Source organism: Crassostrea angulata, unplaced genomic scaffold (assembly GCF_025612915.1).
Source record: "Crassostrea angulata isolate pt1a10 unplaced genomic scaffold, ASM2561291v2 HiC_scaffold_306, whole genome shotgun sequence".
NCBI lineage: Eukaryota > Metazoa > Mollusca > Bivalvia > Ostreida > Ostreidae > Magallana > Magallana angulata.
Window position 1 is genome coordinate 156 of NW_026441859.1, and position 16,180 is coordinate 16,335.

At 33.7% G+C, this 16,180-nt stretch overlaps 1 long non-coding RNA gene and 2 pseudogenes across 1 annotated transcript; 1 reads left to right on the forward strand and 2 right to left on the reverse strand.

Annotated features, from left to right (window-relative positions):
• Positions 1-469: 469 nt before the first annotated feature.
• LOC128170076 (mediator of RNA polymerase II transcription subunit 23-like) lies at positions 470-2,162 on the reverse strand (annotated as a pseudogene).
• A 4,678-nt stretch (positions 2,163-6,840) lies between these two features.
• LOC128170075 (uncharacterized) lies at positions 6,841-10,134 on the reverse strand. The gene is made up of 2 exons (XR_008241660.1): positions 8,781-10,134; positions 6,841-8,547 (listed from the first exon to the last, which is right to left on the reverse strand). It is a non-coding gene; the product is annotated as an uncharacterized LOC128170075 (long non-coding RNA).
• Positions 10,135-10,467: 333 nt separating this feature from the next.
• LOC128170078 (uncharacterized) lies at positions 10,468-15,777 on the forward strand (annotated as a pseudogene).
• Positions 15,778-16,180: the final 403 nt, after the last annotated feature.

Genomic DNA, 16,180 nt, shown 5'->3' on the forward strand with positions numbered 1-16,180 from the left:
GAAAAAAGATCTCCTTCATTATTGATGTACTAGAATGTTATCAAAATGCTGGATTGCTCATCTTACTTTATTTTAGATGTTAAAGAGTTACAGAGGTGGAGGTTTGCGAGTCATTTTTTTTAACTTTCTGTCTAATCTTTTAATTTATGCCAATATGGTGATTTTTCATAACAAAATTAGATACTCTTACCACTGTATTCAAAAAGAAATACAGTAAACTTACACAGTAAAGCTGTAAACTTATCTCAGTCAGTACTTTACATGCTGCAAATAGTCAGCTACATGGAGTTAAAATGCGTTAAGACATAGTAACATGTACAGTAAAACTCGTTTAGTATGAACACTGATAGGCCTATAGCGAATTCTCGGATAAAGCCATGTTTTTTTAGTCCCAGGTGAAATTCTTAACAATTCTTTGCAAAATTTTACGGTTATAACAAATTCAGATATAACGAATTTACGGATATAGCAAACTGATTTTGAGTCCTGTAGAGGTGAATAATAATGAAATTTAACACCTTTATAACGAATTTCCTTACAGTTTAAAAATGTTAGCACCACCATTTAACAAAATAGATTGAATGAATTTATTTTCATATAATTTATTCAATTCACAATCCGATTATTAAAGGTATCAAAGTAATGTATTTTGATTTTAAGCCTCAATTAGCAAAAATTATTGTTTGATGAAAGAAAGCATGTATTGATAGTGAATTCGCTGTAGATATTATTACGAATTTGTTATACTGATATAACGAATTATGTATATAACAAAGTAATTCCATTGGTCCCTATGACTTCGCTATAACCGAGTTTTACTGTAATTATTAATGGGATAATAAAGATTTTCTTTATCATTTCTTAACTTCCTGAGTATATAGTAATTGTAAAGCAATATAGTTTCACAGTTTGACGTAAAACAATGGCAGGCTTTCAGTGTTTGACACCATTTATTACTGATATATACATAACTATCATCTAACTATTAAATGACCTGTAGTACCTTATATGGTAAAAGTTCAGTAATGATGACATTTTCTCTGAAAGTACGCACTGACTTTGTTAACGATCAGACCAACCTTAGGATATTGTCTAATTGGTCAACACAGATGTTGAGGTTAATCCATAATTACAGAAATACAAGATCTAATGATGGCATTGTCTTGATTAACATGATCAGACCAAACTCGGGATTCAGTCTGTTAACAAGGTCACCACTGGCCTTGGGGCATGACAATATCTACAGGTACTTCTCAACAGACTGCTACACAAAATGAATACACACAATCCACAGAATGAACTCTGTAATACCCTCTGTCTTCTTCTCTGTCCCTCATTACAATGGGGGTTGTTCAGCTCATAGCACCATTAAATCAATTGTTCACATGGCTTTTTCACAGAAGAGGAACTCTTGCTAGTTCTGTACAAGTATTTCAAATTCAACAAGCCAAGCATTGATCCTCAGGTAGACATGGGCGGGGCCAGTGGGGTCATGGCTTCCTCCAGGTTGATGTGGGAGATAAATCTCAGACGTAAGGTCAGGGCCTGCCGGAAGTTACGGATAATCTTCTCAATCTCATTCTTCACACTGTCCCCCACAAACATGTACTTGATGTGGTATCTAAGTATGGGTCAAGGTCATCCAAGTAAAAAGAGAATTTATTTTTCTAGAATATGTATTGAATTAAACTCATACTTATACTCATAAAATATTGTTGGTGTGCCTTATAAATACAGCTGTAAAGGATACAGGAAGTCTGTAATTGGGTCAAGGTACCGGAGATGGTCACATGACTTGTCCACGTTGACCAGAATCTCGTAAAGCTCCACAACCAACTGCCAAAACAAGAAGTCAATATCATCTACACATACAAGCCACAAGGCTATAACACTTAGCCTAACTTTTCCACTATATGCTCCTATGTAAAAGTGAGACTGTGACATAAAAAAGAACTTGTCTAAGATTATAAGCCCAGAGCAAGAAGTTGATTAAAGAGTTAAAGCTCTGAATTAAGAATGGAAAAGCAAACTCTTGCTATGACCTTGACACAGATATAAGACTGACCTCCATCAGACTGCGGGTCCGCTCGGAGTCTCTGTAGGAGCGGCCCAACCAAGTGGCACACGTACAGGAACTGTTCCTCCATCTTCACTACCGTCTTTAGGTGGTCCGGCAGGAATCTGTAAACATCATAAGTAATTCATATACATGTATCATCAATTTGGCAAACGTAATATGTATATATAATTTAATAATTGTAATAACTCCTCATACATAAATCCTCGCACACAGAGTCAGGATATTTGTTATACAAATACATTGCCAGCCTAAATAAATGTTAGATAAAATCTCAAAACACAAGACGAGATAACTCTAATGCTATTAATACTTCAATACTGAGCTGAAAATATAGTGATCTGAGAAGACTCACTGAGCTGAGAATACTCCACATTGATCTGAAAATTGGCCATGGCTGTCAGAATCAATCAACAGTTAATTAGTATATGTACTATAAACAATGACAGATTACAACAGTCAGCTGTGATATCATTCTTATTATATTGGCCATGGCTGTAAAATCAATCAACAGTCAATTAGTATATGTACTATAAGCAATGTCAGATTACAACAGAGAGCTATGATGTCATTCTCATTTGCCATGACTGTCAGAATCAATCAACAGTCAATTAGTATATGTACTAAAAACAATGTCAGATTAAAACAGTGAGCTATGATGTCATTCTTATTGGCCATGGCTGTCAGAATCTATCATCAGTTAATTATAGTATATGTACTATAAGCAATGTCAGATTACAACAGTGAGCTATGATGTCATTCTCATTGGCCATGGCTGTCAGAATCAATCAACAGTCAATTAGTATATGTACTATAAACAATGTCAGATTAAAACAGTGAGTTATGATGTCATTTTCTTCGTCTACATGTAGAAGTGGCTGTAATAGTCCTTACAAACTATGGATCAGTAACTATAGTGACTCACTTTTCACTTTTTATACGTGGCCTCCACGTTGCGTTTGAGCGTGTTTTTGTCGTCTCGGTGTTGGGGCTGGGCCTGGAAGAACTCGGCCAGACTCTGGGAGAAGTTGGCCAGTGTTTGGGGACCAGTTGTGGGGCGTGTTAGCCATGATCTGATTCAGAATCTCTCTCGGCCAGGTGGAGGAAAAACTGTCCACACCTTCAATAACAGAAAATCTTTCATAACGTATAAAATATACTATTTGAAATCTACTTTTTACAATTCCATCATCTTTTATCTAGCAAAATTCAATGCATAATCAAGTCATTAGGAAATTAAACAAACTTAATAACACTTATAAAATCCAATTCTTAATAAATGTACTACTGTTAACAGTTCTGATTATTTGAAAACACTCCCCTTCAAAAATACACTCCATTTATCTGTTTATCACATGTGACACAATAAAATTAGGCCCTAGTACTTGATCTATTTAAATCCTGACCTGTGACATGCATGGCCCGGGCTATGGTGAGAACCAGCACCCTGTTCAGTTCCTCCAACTCATTGGACAAGAACCCCAGCCTCTCTGGTTCATTGAATATTCGGGACAGCTCTGGTTGAACCTCAAAACTCCCGAGTCCTGCTATTAACCTGAGGGCCTTACGTGCTCTCCATACTGAGAATAAAGTAAATAGACTAGAGAGGCAGCTAAAGGAATCCCCTATAGGAATGTAAGTATGAAGTTTAAAGATGTCTGAAGATAAGGATAGGTTATGTAAATTAAGACGATTTACAGCAAAATCTAGAGAAATACTTTGAAATCATTTTATAAAATACATGTAATTATTTAATGAATAAAACTTATTACAGTTGCAGCTGGTTCTGGTTGACTTACCAATGCTTAAGTTAGTTTTGGTTGACTAACCAGAGCTGTAGTTGGTTCTGGTTGACTTACCAGAGCTTAAGTTTATTCTGGTTGACTTACCAGAGTTGTAGCTGGTTCCTGTAGACTTATCAGAGGTGTAACAGGTTCTGCTCAACTATGCTTAACAGAGTTGTAGCTGGTTCTGGTTGACTTACCAGAGTTGTAGCTGGTTCTGGTTTGTCTGTAGGAACTGACTTAGGTGGTGTAGGTGGCTCAGCAGCTGTATGCGGTAGTGGGGCTGGGTGTGGTGCAGGCGGTAGCTGAACATCTCCAGCAGGGTGTGGAGGATGCCCCATGCATTGTGTGTGAACACAGTGGGCAGCAACTGACCTGTCAGAAAATCAATCAACAGTCATTACATCTGATTACCCAAAGTGTGTCTGTGAAATTCTTCTACATGCTATCTAATAAAAAAAAATACCAAATCTGGTAGCTTCATGTTCATATACAGTGATATAATTATTAATTAGATAACAACTGTATATAACATTTCTTAAAACAACAGGATAATAAACACTGCATTTAATAGGCTATGTTATCAAAGTGTAGCCAAACATTGCTCAATTCATGTGACCACAATAGCAATGTATTTGAAGGTTTAAAAAATTTTTTTGTAATTCCAGGAATTATCATTCTACTGAAACTAGGTCAATTTAAAAAGCAAAAATGAGGAAGTCTGATCTACAAAGCCAATATAAAACCAGAATGAATTAATTGTAATAAAAGTTCCAAAAATAAATGTAATAAGAAAGCGACAAAATCATGATCATATGTGGGCAGATGGAATAATGGATTACCAAAGTTAACATGATTCCAGAATTGTCAAAAAGATTATGAATGGAAGATATTTTTATAAAATTTAAAGGGGCAAGTGCTAGTAAAATGTTAAGGGGGTAAAGAGTGCAAAAATCAGCTACTGACGAGAACCTCACACCCCTAAACACTTTTCAGAAATCCTTTTATATTAGTATGTGATTCAATAATAAATGTAAAGATTTGATCAAGCTTGTAATATAATAAAGGAAATTTTTCATATTTTTGTCATTTTACATGTAGCCTATATTTTGTTAAAATATATTGCATATCTGCATTTAATTTCAATTGGTTTAAAGGTTTTATAAAATTTAATTTATTTTTATTTTCTGAGATATAAAATGATCAAAGAAATTAATTAACAAATGATTATTAATTTTTAATTCATTTCTTTTTTAAAAAGTTTGAAGTTTGTCCAGTGTGACACAATTTACATTAATTTATTTAAAAAATCCAAATAATGCACATGGCTGCAATAACAACAATGAAGGTGTCATAGTTGAAATATATTTATGGTTTTCCTTTCCTTGCGGATCAAATAAATACGGAAGTTTTTTTGTTTCCTTTTTTTTTTCTGGGAAATCCATGCAGGACATGGCCCGATTCCAAAAGTTCAAATAAATAAGAAGTTTTTTTTCTGAGAAATCCAGGACATGGATTCCAAAAGTTCATTATATCTCAAAATAGAAAATCAGGGAAGAAAACACAAAAAAATAAAAGAAAACTGAAAACATGGGGTTTTTTAAATTATAATTTTTATAATAATAAAAAAAAACCCAGCAACACGTAAACTCTAAATACAGTCAAACCTTGTTGCCCCGACGAACTAGATGGGACTGGTTAAAAGCCTTGTATCGAGATATCCGAGATATCATAATTATATATAACTTTTCAAAATTGAGAGAACCTTACAACAGAATTTTACATGACAACTTGAGATCAATTCTATGTAAGAATCAAAATTCGGTGGCCACACCGTCAGAGATATTCTTCATACTTGACAACTTGATAAACTTTGATGAGTAAAAAAGCCTAACATCATTTTATTTGATGCTAATAATATGTGGTCCCATTGTCATGGTAGTAGAGGGTAAAGATGTAAAAATGGCATTTTAATGCTTATTATAATAGACCGTTATATAGAATTATTACTGATCCTCCATGTATTTGCAAATGATTTATTCCCTGGGTTGTCATGTATATGTTTTGTAGAATCCAGAACTCAATTGAATAAAATTGAATTGGATTGAATTAAAAATAATCATCATTATCAAAGTGAAATATCTTATTTATTCGTGAACACTGCCTACCGCGGACCTATAAGGTTATATATTTGCTCAAGGGGACATAATAAGTGTTGCAAAAACATTTTTTTGTTATATATATGAAGAAACAAACCAAAAATTTAGAAACAGATGGGCCTAATTTTGTCTGCTCCACAGTCAAATTCCTATATATATCCTTGGCAACAAATTGTAGCAAGTCAGATATTCTGCCACTCAAAGGAATAAATCAACAGATGTTCCGATTTCACCCCAGTTCCCAAATCCTTGTATATGTTATGCTAGCAAACCGCTACACTGGGCTTCCATCTATATTTTAAAACAGTTGACCAGTCAATGTTTATCCGACAAGTTAATAAATCAATTTCAGGACTATATTCATCTATAGAGATTTATAGTGAGAATATACTTCTTCGTAATTAAATCAACAATAACCAACCAACAGAAGATGAAAGATCGAGCTCATAAACCCATGTAAATATTCTAACATTGCTTGACAATGCTGTACATAAAGATCGAGCTCATAATCCCATGTAAATATTCTAACATTGCTTGACAATGCTGTACATAAAGATCGAGCTCATTAACCCATGTAAATATTCTAACATTGCTTGACAATGCTGTACATAATAGAAATGTATGCATTAATCAATTGGAACAAAATTCTCATAAAAATCGATCGTTGAATAATTAAAAAAAATCTTTGTTTTAATATACAAATCTACAGAAATCATTATGTCCCAAACTGCGTCTAAAGTTCTTGAAATTGTGATCCCCATTTTAATAGCAGTTATGTAGACAATCTGTTTCAGTAGCATATTTATAACTGGCTAAACTTATATTAGACTAGACTTTGACCCGTGCGTGCACGGGTTGACATTGCATATCGGACACTTACGAATAGGTACATCGACACAGTTTATTATTGAAATTTGCATAACAAAGCTATAAGCCTACAATAATGGTATTAATTTCACTACACTTTCCTTAGTTTGGTAAATCTAACTGTGTCTAGGGAAAGGCACTCCCCACAGTTAGAATGCCTCCGTTATACCCGTAATGTAGCAGAAAATTGCAGAATCGCTCCGGAACGATTATGGATAAAGTTAATGAAGTTGCCTTGAAAATAACAGTCAAATTCATCACAACAAACCTTTTTCAGACTGCAAATACCTTTTCTCTAAAAATTTTAATCCACAGAATGGAAGAATTCAACACTTTTTCACCAATGTACACGTATTTTCTTTGTAAAACTGGGTCCGTAGGACATTATTCATTTTTACGATAAAACATATTCTATCTTCACTCTAACAAATATAATGTAACTTTTTATGTAATCAAATATTTTTTGTCATCACGAAGACAAAAGTAATTAAGTACTTACATGTACTTGAAATGTATATTTGTTATTTTATACTTTCTCTCATAAGAAATCATTAATATATATGAACAGAATATATAGCAAAAGTCCAATGAAAATTTACCCGTATATGTTTTATCATTTCTGAGTTTATTCATGCAGATGTGATATTGTGGAAACGTAAACTAAAGATCCCGTTAGCGTGAATGTATTGCGCAAGCGCAAGATTGTAAAATCCAAAAAATCCAAGTGATTTCCGGGAATTTTTGAGGAATTTTCGTTGATTATTAATTAGCGAAGCTTAACTGAGAAAAAATAAAAAGAAATTGGTAATCTTAAGTACCAACTATGTTTAAAATATATAAAACAAAAGACAGTATTCTTCCGATTTCTCGACCCAGATAGCATGCATATGTTGGGACAACGTTGGCCCAATGTAACACACTTTGTTGGCCCAACGTTGGCAAGATAACATTGGCGCAATGTATAAGTGCACTGTGGCCCTTTGTTGGCCCAACATGTTGGGCCTACGTTGGTCCAACATGTTAGACCAACGTAGGGCCGATGAGCAAATTTACATTGGCCCAACGTAGCCCGCCAACATTGGTCCAACTTAGTTAACAACTGAGGGTCAACGTTGGCCCAACGTAAATATTACGAGGAAAATTACATTGGCCCAACGTCCTCTGTCAACGTTGGTCCATCCTAGTAAACAGGTGAGGGCTAACGTAGTGACAACGATCAAACTTCCAATGGCTAAACGTAGCATGTCGGCACTTATTCAATGTAATCCCAATTTAAATTCAACACTCATGTCCCAATTAATTCCTGTTGCTTTTTGGCTATTAAGATGCAGGAGTTCAAATATTCTATGCAACGAAAACATAGTATACAGATTTTATTCTTTCTTAGTAAAAATTTACAATACATTTAAACACTTTTTAGAATTAAAAAGAATCGCTAGCATATTTCTTTGTCTATGTAAATTCCTTAGTAACAATCGAACTGTAGGGTCTGATCACTGTCCGGGTCACTGGCTTCAGTGGCTTGGGTTACCTCCTTGCTTTTTTTCTTTCTTCCCTTTTTTCCCTTCACCTTCACGGTCTTTGAAAAACGGAACCTGTCCTAATTCCCTATCTCTACATCTGTTGCAGAGGCACACAGTCTGTTTTTTTCTTACTGCGGCTGAAAATGTATTTTAGTTGTTATTTTTATTGTGCAATATGAATCAACATAATCTGTTATACTGTAAAGGAATGTATAATATGATTATGAATACTTCTATATTGTTTTAATTTAACTCACTGACAATTCAAACATTATATAATTGATATAAAGAAACATTGCACAAGCATTCGATTTCTTGAAAGAAAATCATTACTTACATAAGTTAATATAATAATTTATCATGTACTTACTTTTTGTAGCATATATATCCCAAATCTTCTAATGTATAATTTGTACAGTAGAAAAAGCACTATTTACTATAGGTGTACACGCACAACGGTTGCAATATATTTGAAATAAAAAGTGGCAGTTTTGACCATCCTGGTTATATCAGATGACCGATCTCCAAGGAAACTGGCCAGACCCATGCTGTGAGAAGCACTGACCCAGATACTTGGGCAGTAAAGGAGCTCCGTCTGCCTCTTAATTTCGACACTTTAAGATTCGTTATGCAATAGGCGCTCCAGCTACACATGTACATACAGCTAGCTCATCAGATTTATATAAACAATAAACATCCCTCAACAGAGCAACAATGGCCAATATCTATGACCCAACAGTTTTAAATAACTAAGCCCAATACAATTTACAATCCTCCACTAAATTTCTCTAAAAATAAAAAAATTCATTGTCGGGTTTAAAATCTAACAACGAACCAACGTTGGGCCAATGTTTGACAGTTTAAAACTTTTTATATCAATAACATATATTAACTATTTTTCATCCCAAATTACTGAGATCTATATGCATACAATGTATCATATGTTATGTATTCCAAAGTAAGAGAAATAGATTAAACTCAACTAGTTATACATGCAAACGTTTTAATCAACATTTTCATGTGTTCAAACATAATTAAGACACTATAAATTCCTTATAATTGCAATCAAAATTAACAGAGCAAATCACTTATTTACCAACCTATACCTTAAATTTTTGTGGTTGTGTTTATGTTATCTGTTTGTTTGTTTTAACTCTGTCATAATTCGTAGCATGTAAAAATAATGACCCAATGTTGGCCCAACTGCGCATTACCAACAATTAAATGAGATCACATGTTTTACCTACGTTGGCCCACCCATGGCCCAACAATGTTACGCCAACAAACACTAAGTTGGAATTCATAGCATATTTAGATGTTGGCCCAACGTTACAAGTAAATGATTACGAGTTAAATATTAGCCATTTTTGGCATAGAACTACAGGAGAAAACTTTAGAGAGCATTATGGGATGTTGCCAAAAAAATTCTTGATGAATCCGTAGGTTTAGCTCGTTATTTTTACCATGCACTGGTTCTTAGCGCTTGCTTCGCTCGCCAGAGCTGTGCTACAAGCAACAAAAAATAGCAAATCAATCGTAATAATAAGCAACCAACAGTGAATAACAAATCAAAAACAAATAACCAAACAATTATAAATAACAACCTCCTTAGCTCAGCACAAAACAGAGTTACATGAATTGTACAGGAAAGGTCTGGCCAATGATAAATAAATAATCGACCATCAGTGAAAAATGAACTAATGATAAATAACCAACTAATAATAATGACCAACCAACAGTAAATAACCAACAACCCGCAAATAACCAACCTACAAGTCACAGATATATATAGTTGAATTTAGAGCTTTATCTAATGAACTCTACTAGTATAGTTAATAAAATCAAATTAGGTTAATCAAGACATAAATAATAATTATAAAAAGATCACAGGAAAAAGGAAATACAACCTGATACATAAATTTGAATTTGCAAACAGAACTAAGGAATAGGGAAAAACGAATTTGAAACAAGAGAATGACTGGAGCGTTTCAGCTACAAAATAATAACATTTAAATTTTTTTTGAAAAATTAACATTTACATATCTGGAAGAGAAAAGATGGAGTCGGTCTCATCAAATATTTAAGTAAATTACTTAAAAGGATTTGTTTCTAGGGTAAAATGTTTTCCATGGTTAATTTGAAAATTTCATTTTCATCCTGGGGGTTTATATAGATCTTTAATCTATTCCATTGTCTTTAACAGCTGAAATAAATTTTGAGTTCAAAAGGGCCAAAATTCTAAGGAAAAAAATGTAATCTAATATCTTTATTTGTTTGACACGTAATTTTCTTTAACTTACGATAGAACTTAATATTAGTTGTGGAGACAAATAAAATAATACTGTAAATTCCTAATTAAACATGAGGAATTAATATCCGCGTAAAATCGTGACAAGCCCGTCTCGCGAATTTTTAAAATCTCGCTTTTAATTTTCAAACATATGTAAACTATATGAAACTATGATAAAACTTCGACATTCGCGATTTTATGTTCTCGCAATTTGATGGAAAACCATTGAATCGCGGAATTAAGTACTCGCGTAAATTAAGGAATATACAGTAGTCTAATCCACACTTTGCAAAAGCTGTTTTCCTTTGCGGGGTCAACCCAAAGGTCAAAGGGGAAAAACCAACTTTTTCCTTCTTTATGCTACCAAGTTATTGGGCGTCCAGTGATGAACTCTTTAGGTATTCAATTTATTCCTTCGAGATGTTTGTTGCTCCATCTTGGGGCAATCAAAATACACAAGGGAAACAAATTTTTAATGTCAAATGAAAAAGTTACAAACCTTCAACCTACAAAGGCTACTGTGAGAAATCTATTGGTTTTTCCCCAAAGATGGCGGCCAAGGGACATGACTTCTGTAAAGTGTGGATTGGTCTATTGGTATGTGAATCTTTATATCTAAACAGCGCATGTACATTATTCTGTTAATGCATGCACTTGTTTAATATGCAAATGACCTCTGACACTGGTCCAATACCCAACCCATTACCTGGAGCTCCACAGTGGTCAGTCCAGTCTTTACCAAGTACCCGTTTACATCTATTTTGTCTTATCTATGATGTATCAGCTACCATGCATATTCCGTGTTCAACTTAGGAAGGAGTCCTATTGTTATCAGACATATTCTTATGTTAAGAAATTCATGGAATTTCTACGCATGCGTGAAACAGATCATATAACCAAATGATTATGGTATTAGTTTAATCAAATTTGACCATCTTGATTCCCCATCAAGGTCAGGTCAAGGTCACTACCTTTTTTTCTCACCTTTCAGGATGATAAAAATAAATGTAGTTACCTGCAGTTATGCATACGTCACGTCTGTTTGAGATATATTTCTATTCTTCAATGAAATGATAGAATACCATAATGTTTATCAGCTTATCTACCTTAATTGAAATATATTTAAACCAAAATAGTTAATACTCATTGTTAAGTCCGAATTTCATCTTAATTTCTTAAATTTTAAAGTTAATTTGATTATTTTTTTTTACTTCTCATATTGAAATATTTTTGAATTTGACATATTACGAAGACTTTACATAAAGAAAAAATTTTACAGAAAAGCTAATAAATTGACCATGCATATATAAATAAGAGAGAAAATCTGATTTTAGTGATTTTTTCACACAAATCAATTTATAGAATGAGTTCTTTAAAAAGATAATAAATACCGTATGTAATTTGATAGGCAAATCAAGTGTTAAAAACATATTCTGATACCCAAGTACCTTATCATTAAACCACATAAGTTAAAAAAAATCCAGCATTAATGTTATTAATTTGATTCACATACCATTATTTTATTTGTCCCCACAACAAATATTAAGTTTTATTGTAAGTAAAAGAAACTTTAGTGTATAAAAATGAAGATAATGCATAATCTACACTAATATTTCTTTTACATAAGAGTTGATGTTTATGTAATCATGTTCCCTATAGAGGAATTAACTGTATGAAATACATGTAAATTTGTTACCTTGTTCCTAAATATTTCAATTTTACACATTCCATATTTCCATTATTGTACATAAATGATTAAAGTTCTAATGAATGTTTTTACAATGGAGAGGAATGCGTATCGTATTTCCATTTTACAGAAAACTAAGGGAATTATTGCTTAATTTTAATTGGGGAATTGATAAGCTTGATTGCCTTTATTCAACATGTTAAACTTGTCTTTCTTCCTTGACGCTAATATGATTATAATAATGTATCAAGATCAGATGGATACTTGATATAGACTGATTACAAAATCATGCAAAATTACTCGACAAATCAAAGGATTAAATAAATTTAAATACTAACAATTTAACGACGAAAGAGAGAGTATTTTAAAAAGATTAGTGCTGACATTGGTACACATATTTAAACAATTGATAATATTCTTCTATAAAAAAAAAACTTTACAGTCACATTGTTGCGTTGTTTAAAAAACTACTTGTTATTTATTATATATTGAATAACGCGCGTTAGCGCGTTATGATAATTTGTCTGCTCACCTGACGGCAGTTATTGACACACGACGTCAAAATAAATCATTTAATGCTTATATTTACATTCCCTTACTGATAATATTAATTTTTTACTTAAATAAATCGATATAAATTGCAGATAACGGAGGGAGTAAATTAGTAACAGCAAGAATGGTTTAAACTGGTTATCTAAAAGACTGTTGAGATGAGATCTACGAGCATAAAGTTACAAAACGAAAAAATCCACACGCAAATCAATTTTTCTGTTACACGCATGATCCTGCACGATACATGAACTATTAAGGTGGTATGGGACACTTCCCTGTTTTGACGTATTGTTTATCTAAATAAACAATAAAATGAATTGTAAGTATGTAAATAGCTTCATTCCCACCATTGTCACCTAACGTATAGGGTAGTTGGTTAGAGGGCTTACTTCGAATCTGTAAGTCATGAGTTCAAATCACGCTTGGGATTCTACAATTTTTACCTCTCCAAATATCTTTAAAAGCTATTTTTAGGTTAAATATTGTAAAAATGTGAAAATTTTAAACCGATGAAAGTATTTCAATTGTAATGTACTTCAATCTACATTAATATCAACAGATGTCCCATACCATCTTAACACGATTCGCTCGTCAATTATAACATACGTGTTACCACTGTAACTTATTACATGTATCACTGAATAATAAGATATCCTTGAATATACCCTCAAATGGGGTGCAAAGAATTTATCAAAACATTACTTCTTTAAAAAATTAATATAAAAAATTCAAGAATTAAGGAACTGTCGTTAAATATCAACCACATTCATGCATCAGCAAATCAACATATATTATAACATAATTGAATGAAAATTTATTCTTCTCAATTTAGATTAGTTAAATTCCAACACATGTCAGAGTCAGTGTTTGTGGGACTGTGTGAGATAGTGGGGACCTCACAACTTGTGGCCATTAGGAGGGAGACATGGGACATCAGGGAGATGATGGAGAGACGAATAGCGCCTTATGATGGGACCATTAAGATGATGAGTGGAAGTTTCAGAGAAGGATTAAGACTGAATGGATCAGATATGGACATGATGTACTGGCCAAACAACCACCGAGTGATCATGGACATGTCTCAGTCTGAGTATTACAACACAGCCAATACAACCTTGATTCTCTCTGACAGTTCTGAGAGTCCACCAGGATTCACTCTACTTCAGTTACTGACATCAACAACAAAGAGAAATATCCAATCAGCATGTGTCATAATGAATAACAGAGTCTGTATATCTAGTTCTATACACAGAGGGTTAATTTGCTCTGATATATTTCCTTATTATAATACTACTGTACATGGACCCTGTACCAGTGGTATTCTACCATGGAGACAAGAATTTGACTCTGCCTGGTGTTTTGTTTGTGACTTTTGGCCTCCGTTTGCCTCCTCATGGATAGACAGGTGTCACTCATGGCCTGATCCTGAAGTTGTTGATGACATTGTCAGAAATGGATGCCACTTTGTAGCAATAGGACATCCATTAGGACCCCATGAAAAGGAAGAATGGAGATTTTCTTTTTCTCAGGTAGAATGTAAACTTGTGTACTCAATGAACCACAGTCAGTTTTTGACATATGGATTGTTAAAGCTGTTCCTAAAAGAAATTATAAATCAACAATCAGAAGAAACCAATAAACTGTTGTGTTCCTATCACATGAAGACAACAGTTTTCTGGGCAATTCAACAAAACACACTACCTCACTGGTGTCCACAAAATCTCCTGGTTGGTTTCTGGGTTTGCTTTAAACTCCTCCTTAAATGGGTGTATGAGGGGATCTGTCCTAACTTTTTCATCCCACAAAACAACCTGTTTCTGACAAAGATCCATGGCTCAGCACAAAACAGATTGTTCCTAGAGTTACATGAATTGTACAAGAAAGGTCTGGCCTGTCTGTTACAGAGTTCCTCTATCAGGTCCTGCATCATTGATGTCCTGTACAATCCTAGAGCTTTTGTTTGTACAGATGATAGTGTAATGAGGTGTGAGGCTGATTTTGACATAGACCTTTTTGGTAACATCTCTTCAGTTCCCTTAATAAAACTAAGTCATGCAAAATTCGTAGACACAGTAGAACAGTTAATACACTCACCCCTGACACAGTATCAAGTGCTCATGTTACAGAGACTTACAACCTCCAACCTTCTGAACACTGCTTTTATGTTACACAACATGCACATGTACACATGTGTCAACAAACAGATGTATATTGCAGAAAAAATATCCTGTCAAATGTTGAAATTAGCAGCCAAGTTTGGGTGTGTTTCTGATATGTTATACATTGCCATGTATTATTACAAGACACTCAGATACAAGGAAGCTTTATGTTATAGAGATGACAAAGGTCGAGTTAGCACAGCCTTATCTGATGTATGGGGGTCAAGTAGATAGAGAGAGATATACTGAGGCTGTAGGGGGACAGTCCTGGTCTACAAAGATGAGACAGGCTGTAGCAATGGGTATAAAACTTGACAACAACATTTGTTTTATCAGTGAACTAATACCAGACCAACAGTCTTCTCTACAGAATGGAGAGTCTGCGTTATCTATCCCAGTGTTTGTAATGTTACACTTCCTAGAGTTCTTGTGTTACAGACACATTGATACAATATCATCACAAGCAGCTCTAGATGAGCTTCAGTTCCTAGTCCACCATGATCGGGGACTGTATGTACCTAAACTATTCAGAGACATCTCCTGGGAGATCCTGGGGATCTGTCAACAGATCACAGGGAACCACCAAGCTGCTCTTTACTCATACCAACAGTCACTCACACAGGATCCATGGAACAAAATACAAATTGCTACACAAAGAAGAATTCAGGATATAGTATGAACAGCTATGAATTAGTTCATATCAATGTTATATTAATTCAGAATTTAATTAGCCTGATTACAATTAAATCTTCCACTAGTTTCTTCATTCTGATACCAAGTAAACAACAAGTTCCACTTTTGTGTCATTGCCTGGTTCTTGATATAAACATAAGTAATCACAGATTACAAAGCTCACCGAGACGAGGCATCACCTTTTTGAGACGTCACCTTTATGAGACCACCTTTATCATATTAAATGAAAATCATACTTTATGATCTTGGATATTCATGGATTCTGTTTTGACACAATATCGTATATCATCTGTTAAAAAAGTGTATGATAATCACATGTTTATATGTTAATCAATACAATAATATGAAATTAAATATTGCATCCTATCATATTTACAACATATATCATA